Raw genomic sequence first — 9,662 nt, forward strand, 5'->3', positions numbered from 1 at the left:
AATATTCTTAAGAAATAAAATGCCATTCAGAATTGTAACACTATCTGTAAAGCATCAGGAATTAGCAACTAATAAAAGCAATTTGGAAAAATGTTAAAATTTAATTCAACTTTGTACAACAGAATCTAAATAAATAGAGAGTTAATCATGTTCTTGGATAGAATGACTTTTTGAAAATGTCAATTCTCCCAACATTGTTTCATAACATCAAAACATGAATCAAATGCCAGATGTATTTTTAAGGCACTTGTTAAACTTATTCTAAAATGGTTTAAGGCATAATATTCCACTATGTAGTAGTCTAAGAAGGGTTAAGTCAATTTTAAAAAAGAAGAGCACAGAGTAGGATCTTGCTCTATGAGCCACTAAGACAAGCTTCAAAGACACAGTAATAAAAGCAGTATGGCACCAGACAAGAATAGACAAACAGACCAATGAAATGGCATAAAAGGTCTCAGACAAGATCCCTTGTATATGGGAACTTAATATATGATAAAAGTAGCAGTATAGATCAATAAAGGATGATTCAGTAGACATTTCAATGGTGTAGTGGTAAACCAGTTCCCTAAAGGAAAAAATACTTGATTTATTGCTAATTCTCATGGCATAAAAATTCCCAGCGTGGACTATTTCAAACTGCCAACAATTTAGCAACCAGCTTGCAAAATTCAATATTTAACAATTGGCTCTTGCCACCTGGCACAAGTTGCTCCAACACATCCCTGGGTGGCTTTCTTTATGGAGGAAAATAAAACCAGATTCTTACCCAACATCATTTAGGAAGAGGTACTGTAGATGGGCAAAAGACCTAAGAAATGGAGATATTAACTATAAAATAATCAAATAATGTAGAAGAATGCAGTATTGACTTCTGAAGGGGGATAGGAATTTTAGACATAACCTTAGATCCTTTTATGGATCATAAGCATTATGATTGATTTTTCACACTAAAGTGTGAGATGTGCCTCCTTCAAGCCTTTTTATAACATTGGCACATTACCCACTGAAGGTGAAAAAACCAAAACATAACATTACCTTAAAAGCAGAAAACCATAAGGCACAATGATTGTATTAAAATTAAAAATTCATGTCCAGTGAAGGACACCATGGACAAGCAGGTACGAAAAACATAAGAGAGGATATTTGCAATCAATACACTAAAAAAAGAGGCTAATATCTCTGTTAGCTAGGAATCTATCAAGAATAAGTAAAAGACAACCCAACTGAAAAATATATAACAAGTAATTCATGGAAGAAAAGTCCAAAAGGCTGACAAACATACAAAAAGATATTCAAAATTATTAGTGATTAGGAAACCATAAACTAAAATAACATTTCTTTGCACTTAAATGAGAAATGTCAATTGAAAAAGTGAGAAAATGAAAATATTGGCAAAAATGTAGGAATATAGGAATCTCATGTGTTGTTGGTGAAAATATGGACAGGGCAGCCACTTTGGAGATTAATCCGGAAGTACTTAGTCAATCTAAATATATTTATACCCAATGACCCAGCAACTCCACCAGAAATATGTTTTCTAGAATATATACCACTTCTGGATATGTATTCTAGAAAAATTCTAACACACTCCTATAAAATAACATGCATTAAAACCTGTGATTTGCATAGGCATAAGAGGCAAAGTAGGTGTTCATTCCTGGATTAATAGTACAGCAACATGGCTATATATTAAAAACATAACTGAGTGAAAAAAGTAAAAAAATACCATGAGCACAATCTCTTCATGTAAATTAAAAGTGTATGCACACAAAACAACATAGTTTTTATGAGAAGACATACAAACAATCAGATACACATAAAGCACCATATAATTGTGGCATACGGAGGAGGGAGGAATGAAAGTGTGGAATAAGATCCTGTGCAGGCCAATGATACCATGAGAACTCAAAGCTCTACACCTGAAGTCCCATCAGACAAAAGAACCATCATGCACATGATGGATTAAAATTGTTCTATGTGGTTCCGGGAGAACATAACTAGAGTAAGAGGCTAAATATCTAAGGGATCATAGATTTTTGCTTAATAAAAAGAAAAGAGGTTTCTTGATGAAGCAATGAGTTCCTCCATATTGGAGACGTACATTAGTTGCTGAATGATCACTTAGTAGATGTTTTGGACCTAAATCTTGTGTACCTTCTCGGAGTCCCATAACTGCCTCCTGCTGTCCAAAAACACTTCTCATTTCCTGGGGCCATTTCTGCCATGATCCCTGAGCAGATTGGTGTCTGAGTTGCACCCTGGGCTCCAAGGCCAAGCCCACGCATGTCAAACCACCACTCCTCTTCCAGATACGAATCAATGTAATCTCATGTGCCTTGGACTTTCACCGAAGAACCAGTGTTGCTCCTGGGAAGTGTGAAGGAACTATCTTGCCTCATGGTGAACTTTGACTAGTAAGAACTGGGAGAAGGGAGATAGCTTAGCAGGCAAACTTGCTTGCCTTCTTTCATCTGTGAAATACCCCCAAAGAAGTCATTAATTTCAGCATCCTTTTGGAGAAATGCTCTGTGCTTTGTGGACATACCTGCCAAGCCACCGCTGAGTTTCTTCGTGGCTGTGGTGAAGCAGCAGCCAGCACACCCAACCGTGTGGCTCCTCTCATTCCCTTGTCTTGTTTTCTTGTACACACCTCTGGATTTTTACCTCCCAAGTTAAGGGTTAGTGCTTTAATCCTTGACTGTAGCTCTGCTTTCTAGAAGACCTTGCTAAGGAGCAAAAATGTTGTCTGGTGGACTCAAGCTGGATGTGGTGATCTCTGAGGTCATTTACACCTCCAGGGGTCTAAGATTCTACAACTGTGGCCTCATCTTCTGAACAGCAGGGTTTCCCACAGGGCTCCTAATGCAATAAGTCTTTTGCAAACCCGTGAATATAGGCTACCCATCTCCACTTTCCTTACCTCATATCAAATCATCAAGCTCTTCTTTATCCTTTAGATGTTAGGGACCAAGTGAAACTTTCAATATTTGTGAAGAGCGATGACCAGTGTGTTATTACATGTAGGACTGCAAGATCCTGCAGCCCTCTGGAAGAATGATGAAATATTTAAGGATCAGTTTTTGATAATAATACTTAAATAAGAGTCAAGACAGTGGATGGCTCTGTATCCACTGATGACTAAAATGTGTTTTTGGATAAGCTATTGAGCTCTTTGTTTTTTCTGACTTTAAAACTAATCAACATAGTCCTTGCCTAAACATATCATAGAATCATAATGCAGGAGCTAGAAGGCTGCTACCTCTGACAGATGGGGCCAAGGAGAGGATTGTGTAACTTCCAGAAGGGACTGGAGAGATGCAAGGAGTGAGAAGACAGGAAGCTGGCAAATCTGAGCTCCAGGTTTTGATCTAGAAAAGAGGCTGAGTTTGCCTGCACACAGAGTGGGTGAGAAAATGTGTGTTAAAATACCTACAGGACACTTGACAGATGGCAGGTGTTCACCAAGGAATAGTTAAATTTGATTCTATGCATTTTTTTTTTACAATAAGGAGGAGAGATAACATGTATATGACCTTGTTCAGCGAGTGTTGGAATAAAGACGCAGCTGTACAGAGCCTTAAGGACTTATCAGGCCAAGATTCAGAGGATCTCAGCACAACCTTCTGGGGAAATCGCTGGGGAGAACCTCGATGATAAAGATGTTAGAAATTACTTGGAGGGATGCTTATGCCATGGTTCTGCTGATAAGAATAGAGAAGTGTGTCTGGACCTTTGATTGTTTAGCAAAGGAGCAAATTATGATTTGCTTTGAAGGAACTTGCGGGTTGAAAGCTGCTGGCTAGACTTCTTAACCACGCTATGAAATGGGACAATGGTCCTGATCTGATGAGGAACTTGAGAGTAAAACAGTTACTGGGGACAAGATGATTGCAACTTGAGTTTCAGATTCTTATATTTCAGACAACACTAGACAAAATGTAGAGAAACTAGAGAGATCACACAGGAGGCTGATTATTGGATTCTTCGAGAAAATGGTGGTTATGAATTCCCTACACAGGGCACAAGCCTTTTCTGCAGAAGGATGAGATTTCAAGGATTGGTTTTTGAAAAGAATATTTAAATGGCAATCAGGAGACTGGATAGTTTCAGATCCATTGCTGACTATTGTGTGTTTCTAAGTCACTGAATCTTTGTTTTTCCGTTTTTAAAACCAGACAACATAGTACTTGCCCAAACGTATCAGAGAATCATAACATAGGAAGGTATAAGGGTGCCACCTCTGGCAGATGGGGCAGAGAAAAGAGAGAACAAATCTAAACAGATGCAATTGTTACAATAGAACCTCCAGGGTGTGGGATGTAGGTCAAGGAAGCTGGGCCTGTGTGTTTCACTATGAACCTCGTCTTCCAAAGACAGTGGTTCTGGGAAAAATGGCGACGCTGTCCAAGCGGCACTGTAGTCCTGACTTTGTGTTTAGTTGCTTTCCTTACAAGCTCACTCCTCAGGGATCAAGTGTTGCTGGGTTCTGGTTGCCTTTATATCCTTCCTTCCCTTTCCTATTCCCCTCCCACCCGCCACCCTTTTAAAAGCTGCTCTGGGAACAGGACGTATTTCCAAGCGATTTTGTATATACCCAACCTCTTCTAACATGTTAGATTGTTTTTGTTGGGCTCAGTTTGGGAAGCTTTTCATTATAAAAGAGTCGTGTCTCCTGTGTAGTTCTGCTCTCCTAAGAGCAAAGAAGGGAGGCCCTTGCTCTCTAATGATGAGCAATTCCCCTTCCAGAGATTTCGTGCCCAGCAGGAGAGAAATAGGAACCCCCTGTTAGATAGCCTGGGCCTGAAGGGCCGAATGGGGCCTGTTCGCATTTGTGTCTCCAGTTACCTGCAGAATGTCTGGAGAAGACCTTCAGTAACATGAGGGGTGTGCACTTTACTACCCACATTTAGAGAAATACGTAGGAATTCTTTATAGGGCTGTGACTAATAATCTGCCAATCATGTAAGTGGGATTGCGTTTATTTAAAGCAAACGTTTTAAAAACACACAATAAATAAGAGAAAAAGGCACAATCACCCTCCTAAATAATACAATGAGCAACATTTAATTACCTATATTAACATTGGCTATTTAAAATGAACAGTATTCACATGTTCATTTAACTTAAGACTGGTTCATTTAATTTATATGTATGAGTATATTTGATTGAAGGTAAGGGATACGTGGCTAGCTTTTAAGAGGGGAGCCAGGGAATGTTTTGATGCCTCATGTCCCAGGAGGGAGTAGAGCAGACGCCTCGGAAACAACGCGGACAAACATTCCCAGCCTAGTGGTCTCGGTATCATGTGGCCACAGTTCATTCCCTGCTCAGGACCCTGGGTTTGGGCCAGGAGGTGGCCCAGAGGGTGGTGAGACAGCCTGGGTGGGACCGAGCCTGAGGCCCTCACGACCAGAGGCTGAGGCCTGAGCCCAGGGTACCAGTGGACTTTAGCAGACCCCACACCCAGGGCTCACTAACGCCAGCAAGGACAAGATCAGAGGTGAGGCTGGGCCCCATCTAAGGGTGTAGGGTTGTGGCCGACGGCTGCTGAGTCCCCTAGTAATGACCACAGCCACTGCTTCAGTGCTGCTGGCCATTCTGGGGACACATTTTTTTTTTTAAAGTATAACTAATTAGGATTCATTGCTCCCTCTCTCCCTTCAGTAATTATATTTTTTGTATTCCCTCCCACAAGATTCTGGAAGATCCTGAAGTGGATGCCATGAAAAAGCAAAAACACAAAAAAGATGGTCAGACAAAGGCTCCAGTGGGCAGACCTCAGGTCTTTGTCGTACCCAGGGGGTGAGGGCCATCACAGAGAAGCAGCAGACAGTGGGCCCCAGCACAGGTGAACTCTGACTAATGACAGCAATGGCTCACACTGGCTGGGGGCTTCTGTGTGCCGGGCACTACCGTGATGGTGCTATGCACAGTCACTCATTTAATACCCCCATCAAAACTTTGAAGTGAGCATTTTTTGTTGACCCTGTTTTATAGGTAAGGAAGCTTCGGTGGAGAGGGTAAGGGAACACACCCAGGGTTATGATTCTTACAAGAAAGGGTGAGCTGTGATTGGAACCCACAGCCGACTTGAGAGAGCTAGATTGCCGACACCACCCAGCACTCCTTCTTGTGCACGTGATAGTGGGGTATTATGCCATGTGCTTGCTCTGTGACCCAAAGCAAGTCACTTACTCCTCCTGTATCTTCACTTTCTCATCACTGAAAGAAGTGGGCAGGACATAAGAGAGTGTGTGGGCTGTGGAAAGGGCATGAGCTTGCTGCTGGGCACCTGCCATTCAATAGCTGGGTGGCCTAGAAATTGTCGATACCTCTCTGTGCCATATCTCAGTTAATCTGCACAGATCCTGGGGAAGGTGCTACTAGTATCTCTATTTTATTTATGAAAATAGCAAGGCTCAGAAATGGGAAGGGAGGTCCAGCAAGATGAGGTGCCTGTAGTTGTCTAAATTATTCCAAACCCCAACATTTAAATATGAAACTATTTGGCCTCTTCTGATATTCTTCTGTGATTCTTACATCTGTTAAACCTATTTTGAAGACTTGGTAGGAGGATTAAATGAGGCAATACTATTGAAAGAGCATTGAAACTAAAAATCACCATGCAAATAGGAGATCTAGCTGTGGCAGAGAAGGTGCATCGTAGCTCTCCAGCAGCTGATGAATTCGCACGTGTTCCAGGGCCAGAACCACTCAGCTCTAGGTGGGAGAAGTCAAGGGAAGCAGATACTCTGCTCAAGTTACACTCCACATGTTGGGGACCTTCCAAAGGAAAAGAATGCAAAATTATGAATACAAAATTGTTAGGACTCTTCTTCAGGCTTTGAAAGGAGCTCATGGAAGTGAGGGATTGTGAAACTGAAGCTCCATCAGCTTCAAGATATCCATGTTTGTGGATTAAAATAATCAATGCTGTTAAAATGTCCACACTACCTAAGGCAATATACAGATTAAATGCCATCCCCATCAAAATTCCAACAGTATTTTCACTGAAATAGAAAAAACAATTGTAAAAATTTGTATGGAACCAGAAAAGACCCTTAGTTGCCAAAAAATAAAAAATGTTGAGAAAGTAAAACAAAGTTGGAGGCATCACACTTCCTGATTTCAAATTATATTGTAAAGCAACAATAAAGAAACCATATAGTACTGGTATAAAAATGGCACACAGACCAATGGAACAGAATAGAGAGCCCAAAAATAAACTCATGCATATACGGTTACCTAATTTTCAACAAGGTTACCAAGAAGACAAGATGGGGAAGGATAGTCTCTTCAACAAATGGTGTTGGGAAAAATGAATATCCACATGCAAAAGAATGAAAGCCCCTTATCTAACACCACACACAAAAATCAAAACGTAAGACCATAAAACTCTTAGGAGAAAACACAGGGGAAAAGCCCCTTGCTATTTTCCTTGGCAAGGATTTTTTTTTTTTTTTAAATCTCACCCAAAGCACAGGCAACAAAAGCAAAAATAGACAAGTGAAGCTGCATCAAACTAAAAAGCTTCTGCACAGCAAAGGAAATAATCAACAAAATGAAAAGGCAGCTAATGGATTAGGTGGAATTATTTGAAAACTATGTATCAGATGAGGGGTTAATATCTAAAAAATAAAAGCAGCTCAAACAACTCAGAAGCATAAACACAAATAATCCCGTTAATATATGGGAGAAGGACTGGAATGGGCATTTCTCTAAAGAAGACGTACGAATGGCCAGTGGCTATATGGAAAGGTGCTCAGCATCACTCATTATCGGGGAAATGCACATCAAAACCACAAGGACATCTTGCCTCACACCTGTTAGGATGGCTTTTACCAAAAAGACAATAGATGAGTATTGGCAAGCATGTGGAGGAAAGGGAACCCTTGTTCTCGTTTGGTGAGGAGGTAGATTTGTGCAGCCCTGTGGAAAACATATGGAAGTTCTACGAAAATGAAAAATACAACTACTATATGACCTAACCACTCCTCTTCTAGGTATATACTCAAAAGAGATGAAATTACAACGTTGTAAAGGAATCTGCACTCCCGTGTTCACTGCTGCATTACTCACAACAGCCAAGATATGAAAGCACAACCTATGGGTCCATCAAGAGATGAATGGATAAAGAAATTGTTATACATACACACACACAAATGGAATATTATTCAGCCTTAAAAAAGAAGGCTGACTCCATAGATGAACTTGGAGGACACTATGCTAAATGAACGAAGCCAGGCTCAGGAAGACAAATACTGCAGGACCTCTCTCACATGTGGAATCTAAAACAAAACAAAACAAAACACAACACCTCAAATATGTAGAAACATAGAGTACAACAGTGGTTACCAAGGGAAGGGGATGGGGAGATGGAAATCAAAGGATACAAACCTGCAGTTTTATAGGATAAATAGGTCTAGAAATCTAATGCATAGCACAGAACATAGTTAATAACATTCTATTGCAGACTGGAAATTTGCTAAGAGAATAGACTTTAGGTATGTTTACTGCAAAAATAAAATGGTTAGTATGTGAGATGATGGATATGTCAGCTTGAATATAGCAACCATTTTACTATGTATATGTATATCCAAACATCATATTGTATACCTTAAATATATATCTTAAAAAAATTCAATCTTCTAAAGAAAAAAAAAGCTGATTTCAGGGTTTGCAATGACTCATGCCAAGAGCCACACATGGAAAGGAAGAGGAGATGGTTTATCCCAGAGGTGGGGCTGCTGAAAGCGCCACGTAGGGAAAATAGGAGGCCCCAGGCTGAGAATGTTATGTATGATTCTAAGAGAATAAATTCGATTTTTGAAACCAAAATCACTTTAGGAAGTTTTATGCTCAGCCCAGCCTTGCTTCCATGGCTCAAAACTTCCGTTGTGGAGAAACTATAGACCCTAAAGTGAGTTCTGTCAAATGCTAAGCCATTCAGCACTGCGAATGGCATTGAAATTTGTGGTATAAAATAAAATCATTTTGAGCTGAGCCTAGTGATAAAAGTAGGTGAACAATGTGGCTAATAACATTTTGGGGCAAAAAAAATGAAAGAAATAAGTATGAAGTACTAAACAGATTTTCTTTTATGGTTAATATACTCATTCTGATAATATTTTCCACAAAGGGACAGAGGTCAACTTTCAGAAGATATCCAGTAGCTCCTAAAATTGCTCTACGCATTTGGATGCCACTTCTCTGGTGTGCTTCCTTAAGAGGGAAGTAACAGTGTGACATTTAATGAGTTACAAAACTATCCTGGCCGGGCGCGGTGGCTCACGCCTGTAATCCCAGCACTTTGGGAGGCCGAGGCGGGCGGATCACGAGGTCAGGAGATCGAGACCATCCTGGCTAACATGGTGAAACCCCGTCTCTACTAAAAATGCAAAAAATTAGCCGGGCGAAGCGGCGGGCGCCTGTGGTCCCAGCTACTCGGGGGGCTGAGGCAGGAGAATGGCGTGAACCCGGGAGGCGGAGCTTGCAGTGAGCCGAGATCGTGCCACTGCACTCCAGCCTGGGCGACTAAGCGAGACTCTGTCTCAAAAAAAAAAAAAAAAAAAAAAAACTCTCCTAATATTCCATTTCCTCGTAAAGATGTAGTGTTAATAATACTACCGACTCCTAAGGTTGCCATGAAGATTAAATGACAG

General features: G+C 40.6%; 1 non-coding gene across 1 annotated transcript; it reads left to right on the forward strand.

The window, feature by feature from the left end:
• Positions 1-906: 906 nt before the first annotated feature.
• Positions 907-1,009, forward strand: LOC112611762. Its single transcript, XR_003116740.1, has one exon. It is a non-coding gene; the product is annotated as a small nucleolar RNA U13 (small nucleolar RNA).
• Positions 1,010-9,662: the final 8,653 nt, after the last annotated feature.

The sequence above is a fragment of the Theropithecus gelada genome, chromosome 18, assembly GCF_003255815.1.
Source record: "Theropithecus gelada isolate Dixy chromosome 18, Tgel_1.0, whole genome shotgun sequence".
NCBI classification, from domain to species: Eukaryota; Metazoa; Chordata; class Mammalia; order Primates; family Cercopithecidae; genus Theropithecus; species Theropithecus gelada.